Raw genomic sequence first — 23,646 nt, forward strand, 5'->3', positions numbered from 1 at the left:
CCCACCCTCCCGGGTGCAGTGCCTTGAAGCCAGCACCCCTCTCCGTCTTCTCCAGCAGCCCATCAGCATTAGGGAACACAGCACAATCTGAAACCATCGAACTGGCCAGCAGGGGGACACAAGTTTCCTACCACCCTAAGCATACATCTGGGGCCAAGGATGAACAGTAGGCTAAATACCCTGTAATGTTGAAAAAAGTAGTACCATCAGCACAGAGGTATGTACCTAACTTCTCCCGCAGCCCAGCAAGCCAGAGGCAGAATTAATAGCCACGTGCCCTAACCTAAACCATAGCACTGGCCCCCAAACCACTGCTCAGCCCCCATAATGGGCCCCTGATGAAAAATTCTCAAGCCCATACTCTCATCAGCACCGGACTACCCCTTATGGGTTCTGCATCACCTGTGTTCCAGCGCACAGCACCTCTGCAAAGTCAGTCCTGCTGTGAGAACCTCTACTACAGAGATTTAATTTTCGGGCTGTGATTTTCCATCCTCATCGTGTCTCCAGGAAGAGCCACTTCTGGTCGCACGTGGCACTACTAACTCTGAGAACACAGCACCCAAAGGCAGCATTTCCTCTGCCGATGTCTCCACCCATTGACCTAAAACATTCATCAGGAGAGGGAGTGGGCCCAGAAACCACCTCTCAGCCCACATCTGAAGCCAACGATGGGTGACAGCCTAAAGAGTGTCCAATTTTGGGAAAAATGATACCACGTGCACAAAAATGTGGGCCTAACTTCTCCTGCAGCCCAGCCAGCCAGAGGCAGCAGAGCGCTCTCGGGTAGCACAAGTTTGCAATGGCCCGATCCCACTTCTGATACTGCTGTCAACACCAAGCTTGCTATAGGGGACACATCCACATCCACTGACATGTCCACTACTGCCGGCGTGCTGGTGTTGGCACTGCCACCAAGATGCCTCACACAGGTGACGGCAGCTCACCAGTTGCCAGCGTATCTCTAGATTCATGTGTTTATGGAATCTGCCTCTCCCGTGGATGGTGGGCTCAGTAGGTCCATCCCAGACCAAACTCCTTCACCAGCATCCAGAGCTTTTACATCTCATATGGTCACATAAAGGGGACCCATCTGGCTGCTGCAGGAGGAGGAGCATGCACTACCTCAGTGTTTGGATGCACTGGTAGTCCCGCCTTAAATCCAATCATCTGGAGCCCACCTGTCCATAAAGCAGGAGTGTGATGGGAGGGCGTAACACATATGGCCTTTATTACATTGGTTTGTTCCCTCTCTTCCCACTTTCCTGAGAGTTTTTATTACAAATGGATGCTGGATTTTGATTAATGCCTTTTTTGCAACTATGGATATTATCATATGATTTTTATCCTTCATTTTGGTTATGTGCCACATCATTTTAATTGATTTGCGAATATTGAACCAAACTTGCATCCTAGGAATAAATCCCACTCAATCATGGTGTATAATCTTTTTAATTAATCTATTGCTTAATTCAGTGTGCTAATATTTTGTTGAGGATTTTTGCATCTAACCTATAATTCTTTCTTTTTAGTGTCTATATCTGGTTTTGGAATTAGAATAATTCTGGTCTTATAGAGCAATATTGGTATTCCCCCCACCCCTTGAATTTCTGAACTAGTTTGGGAAGTATAGGTGTTAATTCTTTGAAAATTTGGTACAATTTACCTTTGAAGCCATCTGGTCTAGGACCTTTGTTTACTTGGGAGGTTTTTGTTTGTTTGTTTGTTTTGTTTGTTTTGTATTACTACTTTGATTTCATTGGTTTTAATTGATCTGTTCAGATTTTCTTTCTTTTTGATTCAGTCTTGGAAGATTGTTTCTATAAATTTATCCATTTCTTCCCGATTTTCTAATTTGTTGGCATATACTTGTTCATAATGTTTACTTGCAATCCTTTGAATCAGTTGTTAAATATCTTCTTTCATTTCTAATTTTATTTGAGTGTTCTCTCATTTTTTCTTCATGAGTCTGATTAATGGTTTAGCAATCTTATTTATCTTTTTTAAAGAACAAGCTCTTGGTTTCATTGTTAATTTGTATTTTTTAGACACTTTCATTTATTTCTGCTCTGATCTCTATTATTTCCTACCTTCTACTCACTTTGGGATTTGTTTGTTGTTCTTTTTCTAGTTCTTTCATGTGTAATGTTAAGATGTTGGACAGTTTTCTTGCTTCTTGAGGTACGCTTGTATTACTATGAATTTCCCTTTTAGGACTGCTTTTGCTGTGTCCCATAAATTTGGGGGTTTTGTGTTTTTGTTTTTGTTTTTCATTTGATTCAAGGTACCTTTTGCTTTCTTCCTTGATCACATTATTAACCCATCCATTGTTTATAACATGCTATTTAGCCTCCATGTGTTTGTGCATTTTTCAGGGGTTTTTTTTTTTTCTTTTCTTTTAACTGATTTCTAGTTTCATACCACTGTGGTTGGAGAAGATGCTTGCTATCATTTTAATCTCCTCAAATTTATTGAGACTTGTTTTGTGGTGTAACATGTGGTCTATCCTGGAAAATGTCCCACATGCACTTGAAAAGAATGTATATTCTGCTGCTTTGGGATAAAATGCTCTGAAAATATCAATTGAATCCATCTGATCTACTGTGTCACTTAAGGCTGCTGTTTGTTAATTTTTTGTCTGCAGGATCTACCCATTGATGTCAATGGAATGTTAAAAGTTCCTTACAATCACTGTATTTTTGTGGAGCTCTTCATTTATGTCCATCAAGTTTGTTTTATATATTTGGGTGCTCTTATGTTGAGTGCCTAAATATTTACCAAAGTTACATCCTATGGTTGGATTGATTTATCATTATGTAATTTTCTTCTTTGTCTCTTATAGACTTTAAAGTCTATTTTATGTAAGTATTGCTATCCCAACTTTTTATCGCTTCCACTTGCATAAAATCTTTTTGCATCACTTTATTTTCAGTCCATATGTATCTTTTGATCTGAAGTGGGTCTCTTGTAGACAGCATATATATGGATGCTGTTTTCTTATCCATTCAGCTACCTGTGTCTTCATGGAGCATTTAATCCACTTATATTTAAAGTAATTGTTGATATGTATATCTTTATTGCCAGTTTATTATACATATTTATGTTCCACTTTTTTCTTCTTTTTCTTAAAGAAGTCCCTTCAACATTTCTCATAATACTGGTTTGATGGTGTTGAATTCCTGTAGTTTGTTGTTGCTGTTGTCAGTTTTGTTCTTTGGGGGGGGGTGTTTGTTTTGGTTTTCATCTGTGAATCTCTTTATATCTTCTTAAATTTTAAACATTAGCCTTGCTGGGTAGAGTAGTCTTGGATGTGGATCTTTGCCTTTCATTGTGGGCAACCGCTCCTCGTGGTTTAGGGAATTGTAGACCCAGCCTGAGCATGATGAGCCACCAGTGTCCTGGCCATGCTTGTCTCTAAGTCTCAACATAAGGCTGTGTGAGGAACATAACTGTCAACCACTCAGCGGGTTGCCATGGGAATTACATCAAAGAGTGCTTATTAAGCTCATTGTGCTTTAAAACTTGCTCTGCTTTCCTTATCAGCAATGTAGTGTAAGCTATCTTTAGCAGGGAGTAAATGGAACCCTGCGCCTGGTCCGAATGTTTTATAGACCTTGACTCTCGTCAGTCAGTGTGACTCCCGAATTAGTGTATGTAATCTGTTACTGTCAAATGCCTGAATACAATAGATGACTTATGAATTTTAACCTTGTATTTCTCGTATGTATCCTCCTCAATAAAAGACATGAGGGATGAAGGTTTGGCTGCTGGTCTCCACTAGAGAGGCAGTCACCTTCCTTCCCCCAGACATAATGAAATGTCCTGGGTAAGTTTGTTCCGCTGTGGTCACGAAGCCTCTGCTGGACAGAGCATCTTCCAACCGAGCCTAGGGGGTGCGAGGCACCTCAGCCATATCTCATCACTTTCACTATTTCATGCCAGTTCTTTCTGGCCTGAAATGTTTCTATTGAGAAATCAGTTGACAGTCCTATGGGAACTTTCTTGTGGGTAACTGTCTTTCTCTTGCTGCTCCTAAGATTCTCTCTTTGTCTTTAACCTATGCCATTTTAATTAAGATGTGTCTTGGTGTGGGCCTCTTTGGGTTCACCTGTGCTTCCTGGACTTGGCTTTTTCCTTCATTAGGCTAGGAAAGTTTTCAGTCATTATTTCCTCAAATGGGTTCTCAATACTGTCTCTCTTTTCTCCTTCTGGTACCCCTAAAATGTTGTTATACTTGATATTGTCCCAGAGGTTCCTTAAACTACCCTTTTTTTTTTTTAATTCCTTTTTTCTTTTTGCTGCTCTGATTGGGCTTTTTCTGCTACTTTGTCTTCCAAAATGCTGATTCAAACCTCTTTTTCATTTGATCTGCTGTTGATTGCTTCTAGTATATTCTTAACTTCAGATATTGTATTCTGCATTTTTTACTGTTTTTTTAATGTCCCTTCTTATGCTTACTATCTCGTTTAAGTTCTCACTGAATTCATCCATTCAACCCCTAAGTTCCTGGAGGATCCTGATAACAACTCTGAACGCTATATGTAAAAAGCTGCTTGCCTCCATTTCATTTAGTTCTTTTTCTACAGATTTCTCCCATTCTTTCATTGGGGCATATTTGTCTACCCATCTTGGCTATCTCTCTGTATTTGTTTTTATGTATTAGGTAGGTCTGCTATGTCTCCCAGTCATGGCAGAGTGGCCTTACAGAGTAAGTTTCTCATGGGCCATGGTGGCGCAGTCTTCTAATCAACTGAGCTAGACATTCCAGGAATGTCTCGTGTGTGGGTTGTGTGAGCCCTCCTGTTGTAGTTGAGTCTTAATCGCTGTTGGTCTGTTTTGGGTCGGGTTTGACACTCAGGTTGGCCTACCGTGAGGCCTGACTCTGACCAAAGGGTATGAGCTGCTGGGTGTTGGCTGATTTTGCAAAGCAGAACTTCACCTAGCAGGATTTGGTGTCTGCTGTGATCTCTCTTTGGGTGTGTCGCTCGTGTAGCTTATCGGGTCATGCTCTGATGAGGTCTGAAGCCATCCACTGGGCATGTTGGTTCTGGGCCCTCGTTGGAGGGACTCCAGTGCAGCTCAATGTCAGACACTGCTTGTGACTGGCCCTGCACTACCTACATAAAGCTATAAAGTGACCCACGGTTGGCAGCTGCCTCTGCTGTGCCTGGTGTGCACAGAAGGGGCCAAGGCCGCCTTCCACGAGAACTGAGCCGGGGGCAGATAATCAACTGGCCGAAACCCTGAGATCCAGGGCCACCTTTCAGCTGCCTGTTAGGCTCAGCCGCTGAAGGAGCCTCTGGTGGTACATGAGTTGAGAAAGGCAGGCTCTCACTGAGTCACCAGTTGGGGTGAGCGGTGTTTACCAGGTCGATACAGATTCCAACTGAGCACTAGTTCTGGTTCTGAGGCCACTCAGCAAAAATCTCGGGGTACGCCACAGCCAGCCACCACCTGCCTAGAGCTTGAGGACCTTTATGTGAACCGGGATATCAGGGTGAAGCCAGTAGAGCTCCTCAAGCTAAAACAGATTATGATTTGGGTGTGTGGAGGGAGGACTCTGCACAGGAGTGGGGTCACACAACTTCCGCCTCTCCCTATGTCACCGACACTCTCCAGGTCTGCCCAGATCCTCTCAAGAGGCCCTGAGAAAAGACTGCAAAAACAGTCCCAGGCTGCCCGCAGGAAGGACCCTCCTCAGCAGGGTGCAAACTTGGCAGGACCAGGCTTCAGGAAGTCAGAGGGGAAGCATATCTTCCCAGGTCAATGCCTTGGCGGAAGTAGGGAGGGGGGGTGCTGGTTTGACGTGCAGGGAAAAAAGGCCCTCACCTTAAAACCACACCATTCAGTCTCAATCTGTGCATCTCTGACAGCCCCTGACTGCCTGGACCTCCCAGACAGCCTTCCAAGGAAGACGGAGTGAGCCCAGAGTACGCACAGCTAGCTGAGTCCTCTGCAAGGTGCAAACGTGGTAGGCAGGTCCTCAAGGAGTCAGAGGGTGGGGCCAGTGCATCTCCTCAGGCTGATGCCTTGAAGAGGTATTGCCTGATCCAGGAGAGATGGATCTAGGAGAGACATGAGCCATGTGGAACAGGGACTCAGCGTAGGGACAATGGCAGCCACCCCTTTTAGCCCCTCTCCACAAAGCTTCACAACACAGTCTCTCCCTGTAGGACTCCAGTCTGCTCTGAGCCACTAAGGTAAGTGCCCATGAATGAGATTTTGTGTGCGGGCCCTTTAAGAGGGCACCTGCATATCTATCTGTCTCCCTTCTCACCCTAGCAATGAAATCCCCATTGATTTTCCCAGCCAGATGTTATATGGGCTCCTCTTCCTGGCAGGGGGGGCTGGCATGAGGATGAGACCCCTCACTCCACAGGGAAGACCTTTGTAGCCAAGATATCCTTTCATAATCCCCTGGAGCCGCGGGGTCAGCCCTTTTTGCGTCTCGGCACCTCCTACCAGCCTCAACGTGGACTCTTCTGTATCTCCATAGTTGTAAAACTTCTGTTCATCTAGTCTTCAGTTGGTTACTCAGGATAATTGTCCTATAATTTAGTTGTAATTCAGATTGGATCCTGGCAGAAGATGAGTATAACTTCTACCTACCCCACCGCCATCTCGGAACCCACTGGAACTATTTAAAAGACGAGAAAGGTAGTACCCTAGGAAAAAAGCACAACACCATTTATGTAGTAGGACATATTTTCCTAAATTAATTTGAAATTATACTCTTATGATATACTAAATTCCCATATTCAAAAGTTTCTTTGGAGGTTGTATTTTAACTTATTGGTGCACACTGATACCACAGTTAGTTTTTAGTCTTCACCCAAGGATATGTTTATTGATTTTATAGAGAGAGGAAGGGAGGTGGAGGGGGGAGGAGAGAGAGAAAGAGAGAGAGAGACATCAATATGAGAGAGGAACATCAGTCGGCTGCTTCCCAGATGCACCCCAAACAGGGATCGAACCTGTAACCTTCTTGGGTACAGGACGACATTCCAACCAACCAAGCGACCCAGAGACCCAGTCAGGGCCCAATACCAGTTTTAATTGTAGGTACTTTATTATATGTTTTGCTATATCCTAGGGCAGGCACTCCCTCACTCTATTACACTTTGTTCTCAAAAACTTAACTTAGTAAAAGTTAAATACCCTAAATTCACAGCAAGCATTATATTTAATGAAGACTCTATAGATTTGCTTTGGATCAGGAACAAGAAAGGATACCTGCTGTCATAGCTACTGTTTGACATGACATTAGAGGTCCTGGCCTATGAATAAGAAAATAGGTGAAGATGTACCACAATTATAAGGAAAACTATTACTATTTATAGATGATATGATTACATATCTAGAGAAAATTTTCAAGTCTATTAGACTTAACAAGAGAGAACTAGATACAACACCACCTCACAGAAATCAAGAGCATTTCTGTAGGTCAGTAGTAACCAACTAAAAAATAAAATGAAATGCCAGTTATAACAGCAACACGAATTATAAAGTACTTAGGAATTCCTGCACAGAGAGCATACACGTACTCCATGGCGTGCTCCGCCAGAACTTCCGGTCACCCCAGGATTCCTTACCCACTTCTCCTATTTTATTTTTCTCTATAGCAATTAACACCGCATACATGCTACATATACGACTTATTTAGGCTATTTATTGTCTATTTCCTTTAACGAGAATGTCACCTCCATGAAAGCGGAGACTTATAATCAAGGGATTATAATTACTGCTATTATTATTAATTCACGCCCAGTTATTCTACATATGGACTCTTCAAGCCTGCCCTTCTGTACTTTTAACATGTTTCCATAATTTTGAGTGCTTCCTTATTTCTGATGCATGTTTCACACTCTTCTTATACTTTCCCCACTTCAGCCACGGACACAGATATTTCTCCAAAAGGGTCTGGTTACTTCAGTGAAGAATCATAATCATAAACCACTATCTTAATTTCAATAATTTATACTTTTATCATGACTTTTGCCACATCTTTAATGTCCTCTTTTTAAAAAGCGAATGTATAATTTGGCAGGGAATACAAATCGTTAGTAAGATAACACATCCTGATATCTCTGAATATTAAAAACAGCTTAACTGACTTCCCTTTTATTGGAGTCAAATCTATTTCACTAAATTAACATTCGCATTGAAGAAAATGGTCTTGACATTATTGAGTACTTTGTTTAGACAAATATATTTATAACACCATATTAATTATCAAGTTTATATTATTCTCTTGTTTTATTCCTATTTAGAAAATTACAGCCACAAACATTTTAAATTTAACAATTAAAGTTTAAGAGTGTGGTTCATTGCGTGAATAAGGTGATTCTTACCTTGTATGAGCACTTGGCATCAAGTTTCAAAAGTGACTCAGAAAAACATCATGAAACTGTATTTAAGACAAAAGAGGTAATACCCTAAAAAAATCCACAAGTGAGCGTTGTTAATAATTTGTATATAGTTATACCATTTTACTGTACATTTATTTTCATATATATCATGAATTTAAATATATATATCAAACCGTGTTTCTAGTTTACCTATTTCGCTCATTTAGGAACATATTAGGAACTATTTCCCATGTCAAAATATTTCTATGCAACATGCTGTGAACAGCTGCATACGATTCCCTTGAATATAAAATATCTTAATTCATTTATTATCTCGTTAGGTTTGTGCAATATAATGCTTTAGTGATTACATTTTGTACATACGTATTTTGGTTTTCTCACGAACCCTTACAGCAAATTCTGAGATTTGAAAACGCTCAGGCAAACCAGTCACTCAGTTCATGTGCTTATGTCCAGCTTTATCTCCAGTCATCTGAATTCAAACAGCGAACTCCCAGCTGCAGGAGACTCTGCTCGGTCAGAAACCACGGAGCAGGGGGCATCTGATTCCACAGTCCTGATGCTGCACCCCTGAACTCACCTCTCCCACCTGGTTGGCCCGCTTGGAAGCCGCTCCGACCATGCCGGCAGCCAGGGGCACTGGCTCTCTGCTGATGCTCAGGGGAAGGCATGCTCGTCGGCCCCTTCCTTTGCTTCATTCTCATCTCAGGTGGATCGGAAATGCTGAGAAAGAAGAAAATGGTAAATGGAAATTAACACTCCACAACGCGTAAGTACAACCTGACTTCTAATATGTGTAGCTATTTGGTCACCAGGCTGAAAATCCCTCTTATTCTTATTCGGCCTGCTACCTGGGCTATTTACCCTCTTATCTGAAGGACCTGGCACAGTTTTTTGTGACACTCTTTGTGTTTCTTAACCCCCCTCGTTCATGTAAAAGAAACCATCCTAATGCCAGTATTTGGATTTCCTCTGCAGACTTCGTTACCCCTACATTATTAACAACGAGAGATGCAGATCTCTCATTGGTGTCTAATCTAGTGTTTCCTTCTTCTCCATTTCAGTTTCTGGCTTGAGAGACACTCCTGTTTTCTGGGTGAATGGCATCTGTAAATATACGACTCTTCACTATGTATTAACAAGAGGAGGTGGCTTTCGCCCATGCAGCAATGCAAGTTAAACAGCTACTTTAATGCAGCGAATACCGTATCACTGCACCTTGGTGCATAAATATAAAGCCATTGTATCTCACATGCCTTACAGCAAGGTATCAGCGGAGATGATGGTGCATTCCCAAATAATTATGAGTTTAATGTGTTAATGGATACAATTTTAATTCACACATTTTTTGATGTTTGAGGACAGGATGTTTTAAAACTGTTGGGAACTACTGTCTATCCCTTTGGAGGCTGTCAGGCCGCAGTCCCTGAGAATCCCCAGGCTGGTGTATCCTGAGCTGGGAAAGGCAAATGGGTCAGACACACCCGTGTGGTCACCCACTGGGCTGACCACAGCCTCACTGTGCTCCCACACAGGGTGTTGCAGGGCAGCCAGGTATCTGCCACTGGTATGACATTCTGAGGAGGCATTCACTCCATCTCCCGGTATTTTGACCATCAGGATCTCTATTTCCATATGACTTATTCGCATAAGGTAGTTGGATCCTAACAACAATGCCAATGTCACACCACGTCGTAGTATGGTCATGGTACATTCACTTGCATTACAGAACAAATCTCTAAGAATTACAAAGGTACTGGCTATATCTTTCTGGCAGATTTGGCCTTTGTCCACACACCAGATCATTATTACGAACAGGTCTTATTATAATTAGACAAGATTCACTTATTTCTCGGTTACAGGTCCGCTGGAGACAGAGTTAGCACTGGAACTGGTTTCTACCATGTTGTTACATCGAGGGGCCCAGTCCTGGTCACTCCCACCCTGGCCAGGACATTACGTCATTCAGAAGAACTCCTTTTCCTGCCAGCTGTACTACAGGATATGCCTCCTTCTGATCTGTTCTTGGGAGAGGGCAGTCAGAGCGAATCAGGGAAAATTACGAGCCTCCAGAGAACCCGAGTCAGTTCCAAGGTCTATAAGATCCCCCCAAGTGCAGCCCTTGCGCCTCAGCAGCCAGAACGGAGGGCCATTGCCCCATGGTTACTTTCGCCTCCATGTGTGTCACAGCAGCCAGGGGGGCCTGCTGAGTCAGGACTGCATCCCAGCAGCACCCAGCATCATTTGTTGAGTCCGCCTGACCCAGTTCCCTAAAGACTCAACATAGTCCCAGGTTGACTCCCATCCCATGCCTTCCTCCTGGAAGAGAATTCTTCCCAGTCTGCTCATCCCAGTTACCAAATCTTTTTCCACAGACTGTTACTCCTCATCAAGGGTAAACTCAGCTTGCCCAGTGATGCCTAGATAGGCCTTTATCTCTCCTAAAGCCTTTTTTTTTTTTTTTCTGTTTTGGGGGACAATCCGCCATGTTTGTTATTTCCGTTGTACACCAATGGCATGAACGCAGTTGCAAGGTTATGTCTTGTTACCCCACAAAAAATGGGTCCCCCATATTATTGTTAGATAAGTGGTATCTAAAAGGAGAGGAGAGACAGCACAAAGGATTTGCTTATATACCTTCGTGAGGGTGTGCTCACACTCGCCACAAGCAGGGCCCAGGGAGAGTTCCCACTCACAGGTACCTCCACTTTTCTGGGGGTGTTTGAAGGAAAGGACTGTGGGAGAACACATGTGAAGTCTGGGTTTTATTCCCACAGAAACCTCACTGTCTTCTTCTGTTCCATAGCTTTTCACCCACAAAAGTAAATACATACCTGGGCACAGCACCCCACGGCATCCTAGAAATGCAGCTGGTGTACTTTGTCCATTAAATCAGGGGCCTTCTAAGCATTTGATCATCGAGACGTATGTTTACACTGTGCTCAGTCAGCTGAGAATTGTACAGCACATGGTCCGATGGCCACATGGAAAGTGGTTCCTGGAAATTTCTTCCCAAAAGAGAGCCGGTGTAGCAGAAGTAACCTTAAAAACAGGAGTGGAACGTTACTACTACCTTACCAGAATTCCATTCAGTCACCAGTTTATCGTCATATCACACGACCAAAATGTGTCCCAGTACAATGCCACTCAGGATTGCATGCTTCCATTCGATCTTGTCAGCGTCCAAAAGCAAAGTTGGTTTGCGCAGACATGTGACGTCACTGTTTTGTGCATCTGGTATCGTTCTGCTGGGAGACAGTATTATTCTGCAGCTGTGAGCCTTTCTTGAGGCTCCAGTGTAATATGAGATTTCCTTTACTTCCATTTGTTTACTCTCAGTGAGTATTTCTCCTTCTCCCCATTTATCCCTGATTGTCACTCAGATTTTCGCCTTTGGAAGGGTTATTAGACTCAGCCCTGTGCTGTCTGCTGACAGTTGAGTAAGTGTCTCTCAGTCTAACCCTATTCACAAAGGGCGGGGTGACACAGGTGCGGAACTGGTGGGTCACCTCAACCACTAGGCAATGCCCCGGCATTCACCGTCACCCCAACTTTGCCAGATGGGGTGAAAACACAGGCATCAGCAGCCTTTAGGAATACTGGCATAAATGTTTTAAGGTATAACTACAGTTACTTGCTTAGGGATCATCCCTGCTTCTGGGCCAGGAAAACAGAAAGTTGGGACCATGTGAGGAAGGACTGCATAGCGGTACCAATGTACTCCCTCACCGCTTTCCCTCAGACACCCCCAGCAAAGTGGAGGCGCCTGTGAGCGGGGACTCTCCCTGGGCCCTGCTCGGGTTGAGTTTTTTCCTAGATCATAGGTCATACTTTCCTGCTTTTTACATGTGGCATATACACACATGCAAAACACAGTCAGCTCTTAATTGCAATGAATGTGGTCTCAGATATTTACATTATCTGTCAACATGGGGCATTTTCTGTACAGTGATCCCTCACTCATTGCGGGTATTACGTTCCAGACACCCCCCCCACCCAAGGAAGTAGGAACCTTACATTTATTCTACACTCTTAAACCTACATAACTTTAACAACGTACGTGTACGGTACTGCAAAATCCCATGATATAGCGAAAAATCCACGATAAATAATCAAATACAATATTTTTAAAAATCCTGCAAGACAGTGAGGCCGCAATAAGTGAACCACGATATAGCGAGGGACTACTGTAATTACAGATCTCATTTCAATCTGCATTTTTAACTCTTATGGTTATAGCCAGGTCCTCTAGAACTTGAATGTACTTTCTATTTAAAAGTAGAATGAGTAAAAATCAACACGCTGATCATTTAAACAACTCCCAAACTAAATTACCTGAAAACTAGTTTTCAAATTGTTGGATTTTCACTGATGTAGTAACTATCCAACTCAAGGGTGAATGGATGTTCAGAAAAGTCATGGCATCATGTAATTGATGGAAAATAATTATCAACTGTTATTAATTGTATTCACGGAGTAATTGCGTGTTGAAAGGTCCAAAGTTCGACGTTTCACTCGGAATCTTGAGAACTGAGAAGATCCGCAGCCCCGGGGTCTGGCTGTGGGAACTGTGACTCATGGGGGTCATTTTCCCTGCGGTTTAGAGAAAACACCGTCCCTATTGTTCAGTTCCGTTATCTCCGATTCTGGGTTCCCTGAGCCACATTTTCGTTTCTTATACATTTGTCAGACTTTTGAAGAGAACCAGGACCCCTGGGATGAGGGGGGTGAGGACTCCTCTCCCTGGGAAGAAGTGTCCCCCTTCCGAAGGCAGAGACGGGCACCTGGAGGACCAAGGCGCTGGGAGGAGAAGAGAAGACCCCCTGCCCGGAAGGGACGTCGTGGGGCGCAGCGCCCGGCCAGCTCAGGGCGCCGTGTCCCCTCCTGACTCCTCTGCCCCGGGACGGTGTCGCCGGCGGCCACATACCACGTGCGCCTGGCGCCAGGCCTCCCCGGGACGCTGGGAGGTCCCCGCAGGCCGTGGGCCACTTCGGGAGGGGCCTGGTGGCTCCAGCGCGGGCTCTGAGCGCGCTCTGGCCTCCGGGACCCCGGGGAGGCGCCGAGGGGCCGCACGGCCGGCGCCCAGGCCGGGTGCGCTCTGGGGAGGGGGCCTCTGAGGTCTGGCACAGTCCCCGCGTCGCGGGCCATCGAGGGCCAAACACCTGCCACCACCGCGGAGGTCCCGAGTACTGGAAAGCCCAGAGCCGTTGGCCGCTGTTGAGGCCCCGCCCCTCGCCCTTGACCTCTCTCTGCACTGGACTTGCGCGCACCTTTGTGGGTGCCCAGCTCTTTGTTTTATTCACTTACCTAATGTTTTTTTCTGTTTCAAATGTCATTGTCTCCTTCTCCACATTGTTTCCCACCTTGTGCTCGCTTTGAATTTATTTTGTTCTTCTCTTGCTAGGTTCTTGAGTTAGGAGCATGTATTATTCATTTGATATTTTTTCCTCTTTTCTAACGTATGCTTTTACTGATGTGTTTCCCTCTCAGCACTTTGAAATGTTGTATTTTCATTTGCAGTCAGTTCAATGTACTTTTTTATTTCCCTGGAGACTTCTTTGACTTATAAATTATTTTAAAGTGCTTTTTTTTTTTTTTAATTTCCAAGTGTTGGTAATTTCCATATCTTTCCTATATTGATTTTTAGCTTTGACTCCGTTGTAGTTAGAGAACCCATTCTGTATGACTTTTATTTCTTTTTAACATTTTTGAGATTTTTTTTTATGGCTTAGAACGTGTCTGTCTTGGTGTATGTTCCATCGGCACTTGAAATAAATGTGTATTTTGCTGTTATTGGATGGAATATTTTATAAATGCCGATTAGATTCTTTTGGTTGCTGGAGTTGTTGAGTTCAACCACATTCTTGCTGATTTTCTGTCTAGTTGTTCCATCACTTGTTGAAAGGGGGTTGCTGAAGTCTCTAACCACGTGTGTTTTTGTTTATATCTTCTTAGAATTCTAGCCGTTTTTACATGACATATTTTGAATCTCTGTTGTTTGGTGAATACCCGTTTAGGATTGCTATGTCTTCTTGGCAGATTAAACTTTTGTCATTATATAATATTCCACTGTTTCTGATCATTTTCTTTGCTTTACCTGATATTAATGTAGCTATTCTTCCTTTTCTCTCACTAACGTTTGTCAGATGTACCTTTTGCCAACCTTTTATGTCAGTCTACCTATTTGATATATTTGAAGTGAGTTTCTTATAGACAGCATACAAGGGATAGAAGAAAGGGTCATGTTTTTTAATAGACTCTGCCACCCTCTGTCTTTAAATTGGCTTATCTAGACATTTACATTTAATCTAATTATTGATACTTTAGGGGTTAAGTCTGGCATCTTAGTTTTTGTTTTCTTTTCCAGCTCTAGTTTTTGTTTATTTTTCTTGACATCCTGTGGATTAGTTGAACATTTGTCTTACAATTCCATTTTGGTTTATCTATAGCGTTTTGAGAATATCTCTTTGTAGAGCTTTTCATTGCTTTGTATTGTAATTCATTTGTTGTTCTAGCTAGTGTACGCACATTTTCACATTCAACTGATGTTATTCTTTAAACCAGTGTGGGTGAAATATAAAAATCTTCTCTTATTATGTCTCTTTACTCTCTCCAATTTATACTGTCTCCTGTGTTTCCCCTACATAAATTTACAGTAATACCAGAAAATTCTGGGGTTTTTGCTTGAACCATCAAATATAATTTAGAAAACTCAAGAAGGTAGGAAAGGCTATATAGAATTTACTCATCATTTTGTTTACTGTGTTTTTTCTTCCTGATATTCCAACTTTCCTTCTTTTATACTTTTTTTTTTTTCTGTTTAGAGGATTCATTTTTAGAGGACAGTTTCATTGTGTGCAGAATTCTGTGTTGACAACTTTTGATTTTGGCTTCTATAATGCTTAGTAAGAAGTTAGCTATAACCTCATTGCTGTTCCTTTGAAAGTAATTCCTTTTCTTTTTTTCCTAGCCAATTTTTGGGCTTTTTATTTATCTTTCATTTTCAACAGTTTGGCTAATATATTTCCAGGGAGGTAGGTCTTCTTTATATGGTATCCTGCTGGAGTTTTTCTAAGCTTCTTGAATCTGTATTATTGATACAGCTTGTCAAGAAGTATATAAATACTATGGAAGTGAGGTGGCTGGGGAATAAGTCTGCCTTTAATTCTGTATGTTGTAAAACATAGATGGGAGGTGAAAATAAAAGCAATAGCCAGGGAGAAATGGCAACATTTCTATAAGGAGTTGTAAGGTAGTAACATCTTATTTTTGTTCAATACTAAATATGTTTCAATGCTTGTTAGAGCACATGGAAATCATTAGCTGTCCCACAGTGAATCTCAGTCCTCTTCACTTGACTCTCAGCTGGTATTATAGAAATATACAGCTCTGCAGTCATTGTTACCAGGCGATATGAATGCTTATGACTGAACTGGTTACTTGGGGAAATGTGTTAGCATTGTTCCCACAATTAGCAACAACAAAAAGATGTGTCCTTAATCACGACACTAATCTATTTCTTGAAGAAATTGGCTCTATAAATTTTTATAGCATTAAGCATATAACCCATAATCCAGATGCTTCATCACTGAACAAAACTGTTCAGAGACTATCCTTGCACACCAAAATTTTCCCTACTTTCAGGTAGAATCTTAGACAATTCACATTCTCTTATCAAATTTTACTCTTAGGCAATTTTTCTGACTTTTAAGTCATCTTCAAACTGCATCTCAAAGAGAAAAGACTCTGCTCAGCCAAAAGGTCTATCCACCCTTCACCTGGACCTCACCTGCAGCGCTCAACACAAGGCATCCTTCACCTGCACATCCCTTAGGCTGTATATGAGCGGGATTAACAGTGGATTGAAGAGGCTGCAAAACAGGGACAGTATTTTGTCTTGTTCCTTTTGATGACTGGAGACTGGGACCATATAAACCACCATGGGAGTGCCAAAGAAGAGCCCGACCACGCAGAGGTGGGAGGAGCAGGTGGAGAAGGCCCTTACCAGACCGGATCCTCAGGACGGCCACAGGGATGCGTGTGTAGGACACCAGCACCCAGCACAGGGGCCCCACTAGGATAAACACACAGGCAGCCAAGATGACAGCTTCACTGACCCAGGTGTCAGCACAGGCTAGCCTGAGGACAGACAGGAGCTCACAGAAGACATGGTCCACTACCCGGGGCCCACAGAACGGCAGCCTTAGCAGGAGAGTCACATGTATCAGAGACAGGATAAATCTGCATGACCAGGAAGTGGCAGCCAGCACCAGGCACACACTCCAGTTCATGACAACAGTATACTGGAGGGGATGGCAGATGGCCATGTACCGATCATAGGGCATCACCACCAAAATCAGGCACTCTGCATAAGCAAAACCTAAATACAAACATGTCTGTATAATGCACAGGACAAGGGAGATGGTTTTATTCTGGTTCACTAAGTTTGTCAGCATCTTGGGGACATTGTTGGAAGCACAGGACATGTCAGTGTGAGAGGAAGAAGTACATGGAATTGTGTAATCTCTGGTCCAGACAGATGAGTGCAAAGATCATGCCATTTGCCAACAGACTGAAGATATAGAACAGAGAGAAAATCCAGAAGAGGAGCACTTCCATCTCTGCATTGAGCTGGAATCCCGCCAGGACAAACTCTGTGACTCATGACTGGTTCCCCCCCATTTCTTAAAGACAGTCTTTCTAAAACAGAAGGTGAAAGAAAGATCAGAGCTAAAGAATCTGTAACAATTGAAATGATTTAATACCAAAGAAAGTATATACATATGCTAACCTCTATTGTGTTCCAATGATTTTCAGTCTCAATCTAACAGATATTTCAAAACCACATTTATAAAGGAAAGACAAACTATTTGGCATAATATAAAATTGTATCATTGGGAATTCTTCATTCTAAGACCTCTACTTTAGCTTTTCTGACTCCTTTTAGAAAATCTAATATAGTTCACTAATTTAACAATATTTATATTAACTGTTATTTATATTTATTTTTAGCTTAAAACTTTTTACAATTCTAGAACTTTATTTTAGCTATCCACTTAATTCCTTTGCTTATTTTTCTTTCCATATGAAAAATTTGCTGACACTTGACAATTTTAAGTCACAGGTCAAAGTTTCAAAAGGTTTATTCATAGTGGATAAGAGTTGTGTCTTACCTGAAGATGTGACAGTTTTCTACTTCTTTATATAAATTTTTTTTAAAAAGAAACATCAAGTAAATTACAAAAATCTATGTTTTTAAGTAAGCATTTTAATGACTTTGGTTTTTGAATGTCTAGCAATACATATATATGCACCTGCTATATGTTAGGAAACTTTTAAGTGATAAGAAACAAATACTATATGTATCCTTTGACTTTTCTTTGGCAATAACATTTTGAATCTTTCTTCATGTCATACTCTTCTATGACATTTATTTAGCCTTTGAGTGTTTTGTTTGTTTTCATTTCTTACACATATTATAATTTCGTGAATCTTGCTTTCTGACAATTAGATTATGGAATATGTCCATTTTACTTACCATGTATTATGGGGCAGTAAATACACATGCATATGTGTGTACATAGGCAATATGTGTATGTGTAAATATATTATGTATATATATATATATTTAGCCCTGGCTGGTTTGGCTCAGTGGATTGAGCGTCGGCCTGCGAGCTAAGTGTCGCTGGTTCGATCTTCCAGTCAGGGCACATCAGAGAAGGAAAACTCTGACTCCAAAAAACCTCCGCTGCCTTGCGGCATACCTCCTCAGGGGAAAGGCTTGGGGAGTAAACCCCGACAGAAAATCCGGAGCCGGAGTCCCTAAGGCGGTTTGACGTTGTAGTCAACACCGGCAACTCCTGCGGCGCACCTGAAGCCAAGCTGTATTGACTCCGTCTTTCCCTTGGATCCTTCAGCTGTGAAGAGAGGGGGGGTCTGCTGCATGGGCAACAGCAGACCCTCCATATCACCCTGCCCAGGCTCTGTAGCTTCAGCTTCACTGGAGAGGACACTCCAGCGTCATCGCAAGATGTCGATTCAACACGGGAGGAGACAGATACCGTGTCACTCCCGAGTCGGACTGCACAGCCATTCTCGGCGGTGCAGATAGACTCTTAAGAAGCTACACCATCGTCTCTCGAGACGGACGGCTGCCGACGACGATATATATATTAAATTATTTTTTAATGAAAATCTTATGATACATTCCTAGGAGTGAAATTGTTGATCAAGGACAGTCCTTTCATTTTTCTCATGAATAGAGAAATAAAAGCAAGCAGAAGAGATATTTTAAAGCTTAACTCGGGCCAGAGTCCCTCGGTGGGGAAGGCGGTGGCTCTGCAGTTCAGACTTTATAAACCCAAGTTCAGGCTTCCCGTGCGTGTAGTTACCCTACCTGATGGGCACTTCTTTAGGCTGGACGCGGAGAGGTATCTGCTTTAAAGCTCTGGCTCGAACTGGATTCGTCTTGCCATGCTTGATCAGTGTTAACTGAGAAAGCAACCACCAAGGGAAAAGAGAGGCTCCTCAAACTTGAATTCCCACCAAGTGATGGACGGGAAGAGCCCCGGCTGCCAGGACCCAGCGCCCCCCGCCCCCAGGGCCCCCAGCGCCGTCACAGTTGCCTCGGAGGCAGAGATGCCCACAACCCATGCCTGACTGTGGTGGGGACACCAAGGCCCTGCCACTGTGGCCCAGCACGGGGAAACGGGGGTCATACGTGCTTCACAGCTGCCTGTAGGGTTTGCTCAACCCTTCTTGCCCTGAGATCGCAGGTTTCCTGCCTGCGCCTGCCTCCTGCAAGTGTTGGTCCCTAAAAAACACCATGCATTGCAAATGCCATCACAGTGTCCACCTCTGGGGGATCCAAGCTGGGACAGTCAAACACAGCAGCCCCCCTCCTCCCATCATTACCAGCCTTAGGGCCGTGCCTCGATTCTACTGCCCTCCAATCCCCAAGGGTTAACGCCTTGTTTCAGTTCCTTACTTTCTAGGTTTTTCAACTTTTCTCAATGGCAATTCCATCATATACGCCACCCTTTTTAATCCTCGTCCATAATACCCAGTGGCCACAACACAAGAGATACCCTCCAAGCCCTCCACGCCGTATACAGAGAGGTACATTTTACACTCACCAAGTCAGACGTGGGGACAGGTCACCCTCGCGCATCCGTGGCCGTGCCTTACGGGACACGCGTTCTCAGAACACAGCAGGGGGGCAAACGGAAGATGCACACCTGCTCAAGCCACCTTAGCTGGGAGATGACGCACATCACTTCTGCTCACGTTTTAGGCCAGAAACAATGCTATGTATTCGTTCTAAGTTAAAGGAAGGCTCGTAAAAGTCTAGGGAATTCAACGGACACTCAACAACCTCTGCCACTCCTGAACATTTGGTTGTTCTCTCTGGCTCGTTAGCTCTGACTGTTCTTGCATCTTTCCCACTCCATGCTCAGTGATTGCTTGAAAGTGGCCCTGGTGCGAGTATTTGTACCGTGGACATTGGCACGTGCTATAAATAAGGCTCCCCTCCTCCTTTAGAAAGCATATATTAAGCATTTACCAGTGCTTATATATAATATTTTTTAAACTCTGCTCACTGTGGTTATTTTTCTCAGAATTTTAGGGTGTAGGCTAAAAATTACTATCCTTCTTTATATAACTGACCTCAGAAGTAAGACTTTTCAGCCCAAACTTCATCTCCTACACAGAAGAAAATAAATGTATTATGTAGTGTTATTCAGCACGGCATCATAGCATTTAAATACACATGGGAGCTGTCATGTTATCCTGCACAATCACAGGAAATTTTCCACATAGATAATAAGTAGTTTTCAGTCCATTGTAAGTTAAATTTACTTTTGTACTAAAATTATAATTCTTCCTATATATGATCGCTTTTGTTTTTTAAGACCCATGCAAGTGGTGCAATCTGAGTAATGAAAACATTTTGGCAATGGTCGTATGTTCTTCAGTGGATGTGAGCTAAACATACGTTGACTGGAGAATGCTGGGAGATCCATCTTGGACGTACATACAGATGCTCACGGGGTGTATCCACTGACCTATTTACAGACATTCAAAGGGGTACCTTAAAGTGCATGAGGGCCCTGTGACTTCCTGAGAATCCTTACCCTCGACTTGCTGTTTGATTAAAGAGTTCTCTTTGCTTATGCAAAAACAATTACCATAAAGAAGAGAGCCAGCCAGCTCATCATTTCTGGGCTCAGTCAGAAGTCTGGGTAAAGATGAAATGGCTCTTTCCACATTGGTTTGTTCAAGCTGTTCTGGGCACTAAATCAGTCATGAATGGGGAGTCCGTATAAGCTGATATTAATGCAATCCTGGTAAAAGTTTTTGGTAAAAACACTTATATTGTCACTGTAATTCTCTAGTTATTTTTAAATACATAATCAAGAATGAAATAGTGAGGAGTGTGATACAGAAGGCCTCTCAACTGAATCCAAATGCTTCCAGCATAAAAAATGTATGCTGGAAGTTTGTATTATCATATACATCTTTCTGCCTTTTTGAGTGAAAACTATGATGTTTTTGTTAAATGAATGTCAGACCCAATGAAAAACACAGACATTGAGAACTAAATACAGGGTTGAGCAGAAGTTGGTATACAGTCGTAAGTGCATGAAACAGTTTTTTCTTGTATTATTATTTATTAATTATTCTATTATTTTCCATATGAACAACTGTAAACCTACTTTGACCCACCCTGTAGGTATAGATCCTGTGTGTGTTGATTTATTTTTGCTTTGAATAAATAAAATTTTTACCGTTAGATGTTAATGACGTGACGATAATTTTAGTATGTAATATTGGACCGTTGTGAACCTATAGAAAAATTATAACACTCAGATGCATTTTCCAGTTTCCGACTGCTTTGCACTCCTAATCTGGAGAAATCTGAAGCAGAAGTTGTATGAATCAAAAGAAGAACTGCTTACAGAAGTTTTGAAATCATAGTTCAATGCACAGCACAGCTTTGAAGTTTGGAAATTAAGAACCTGAGAGAAGCATCGGTTCAGACTGTGGCATCTCTGAGAAGTAAAATCTCACGTGACCTCCCAGATGTTTCTTTTCTGTAAATAGGATCAAGCCAGGGAGGATTCCACAAAACAGTGAACTAAGTATGGGATATGAAATTTAGCCACAAAAGTAAGTGTCTAGAGTTCAGGATTGGGTAAGAAACATCAGGACCATAAAAATCTTTTTAGACACCATTAGAAACAACCAGCAATGATTTAAATATATTTAATCTCTAAGCTGAAAAGTTAATAATTTAAATAAGGATACCCTATTACTCCTCATTAGGAACATTTGCCTATTCTGCATCACAATCTTATTTCCCAGACTATTTCTTTCGACTGTGGTTTTTTATTCTAAATTATTTGATCACTTATTCTGCATTTTAGTTACCATTATATTAATATTTTTTAATTGGCCAAAACTAAAAAAAAATTAAGATATCACAGAACACTCAGTTGTTATAGCAACGGAAAAGAGAATAAACGTGAAAGCATTATATGGCTGAACATCAATTCAATTTGTCGATCAATGTAATTAAAATGCTATCAGCTTATGGAAATAAAAAATATTGTCAGTAAGAGCCCTTCCTCACATGGGCAGAGGTTTCTTGTGAACATACAACACAGGAACCTCTAAAGTATGTTCCTTGGTCTAAGGAATGTTATTAAAAGTCTCCAACTAGATGGTATTTTCAGAAAATCCAGCAGTATTGGCTTTCATCCTGTCCTACTCTGGGGCCAGGAAAATATTTTCCTAAAAGACAGATGCTGTCAGAATATGAAATATTAATAAACTGGTAGACTATAACTCAGAAATAACCATAATCATGTTCTTGTTTTATGACAGGCAATAAAATTCTGCTTAGAAACACTATCACTAGGACTTTGGTTTGTTTTTAGTGACTATGGCTAGTCACTCTGTGATACCAAGATTAGTAACAACTGTTATATTGAAAATTTTACTGGTGGTAGTATACATATTTATATATATGGCTCTCTTTATCTTTCATCTAGGTGTAGGATGGCCTTTCACCTCTGTGGCCAAGTTCAGAAAGCCATGGGCAGAGGCCGCAACCTGGACAACAAGTTTCACATTTTCTTTGTCTTTCTACTTATTTTTACTTTAGGGCAAGTTCTGGTCTCCATTTCTCATTGCATTATTGCAGGTGACATGGGGAACAATATCAGATGGAGTGAGAAGGTCCATGCTCACATCCCAGCTAGGAAGAGCTACCCACGAGAATTTCTTTCTTTGCCAGCCCAGCTGCCCTGACCATGAACTCTGACTCAAGGAGACAGACATCTCTTACCATAGCCCAGGTGATTTCTGCTGCCTCCTTGTCCTACTGCAATAATCCTCAACACAAACTATCTACCTGTGCAAATAAATCTCTTTTGAGCACGGTGGTGTTAACTCTCGCTGTGACCTTAAGATTCTACTTCAACCTAGAGGCAATTCCATAGAAGGCAGACCTATTCCTCCTTCTAGCAGTCTCCATGGTGAGAAATCCCAGGGCTGAAAATATTTACTTCCCTTTATGGTGGTGTTGGAGGGTAATATAGCTGTTGTTCTCTGCTCCCCTAGGAGCACAAGATAGTATTTTTGATCAGCTCAATCCAACCAATTGGACTCAAGAATTTAGATTTTCCAACAGAGCCCCATATGTAATTACACCTACATATATCTTTCCTAAGGGAGAAAAAAAAAGTTTTGCTGAACATCTGCTCTGGGGAAAGACAAAGCTCGCCTGTGTTTCATTGTCCTTGGAGGAAATATTTTTGGGAAGGGCAGGAGCAAATAGATTCTCATAGGGTGCAAATAGATTTGCAAACTAGAGCCTGAGGCAAATATCACAATTTATTATTTGGACATATAATAGTTTTGTTAATTCAAACTTCTTGTCCCCCATCCCTAATATGTAATAAATGGGTTCCTATAGATTCTGGGCTACCACCTCTAAATGGAATAAAACCTCTCAAGAAGACACATATCACCCTGACTGGTGTGGTTCAATTGGTTGGGCATCATCCCTCAAAGCGAAAGGTCGCAGGTTCAATTCCCGGTCAGGGCATGTGCTTGGGTTGTGGGTTCAGTCCCTGGTCAGGGCACATGTGAGAGGCAACCAATCGATGTTTCTCTCATTGATATTTTTCTCCTTCTCTTTCTCCCTCCCTTCCCCTCTTTCTAAAAATAACTGAATAAAATCTTTAAAAAAAAAAGAAAGAAAGAAAGAAAG

At 42.2% G+C, this 23,646-nt stretch overlaps 1 pseudogene; it reads right to left on the bottom strand.

Annotated features, from left to right (window-relative positions):
• Window positions 1-16,143: 16,143 nt before the first annotated feature.
• On the bottom strand, window positions 16,144-17,051 carry OR2A5 (olfactory receptor family 2 subfamily A member 5; annotated as a pseudogene).
• Window positions 17,052-23,646: the final 6,595 nt, after the last annotated feature.

Source organism: Furipterus horrens, unplaced genomic scaffold (genome assembly GCF_987537825.1).
Source record: "Furipterus horrens unplaced genomic scaffold, mFurHor1.1.pri manual_scaffold_9, whole genome shotgun sequence".
NCBI lineage: Eukaryota > Metazoa > Chordata > Mammalia > Chiroptera > Furipteridae > Furipterus > Furipterus horrens.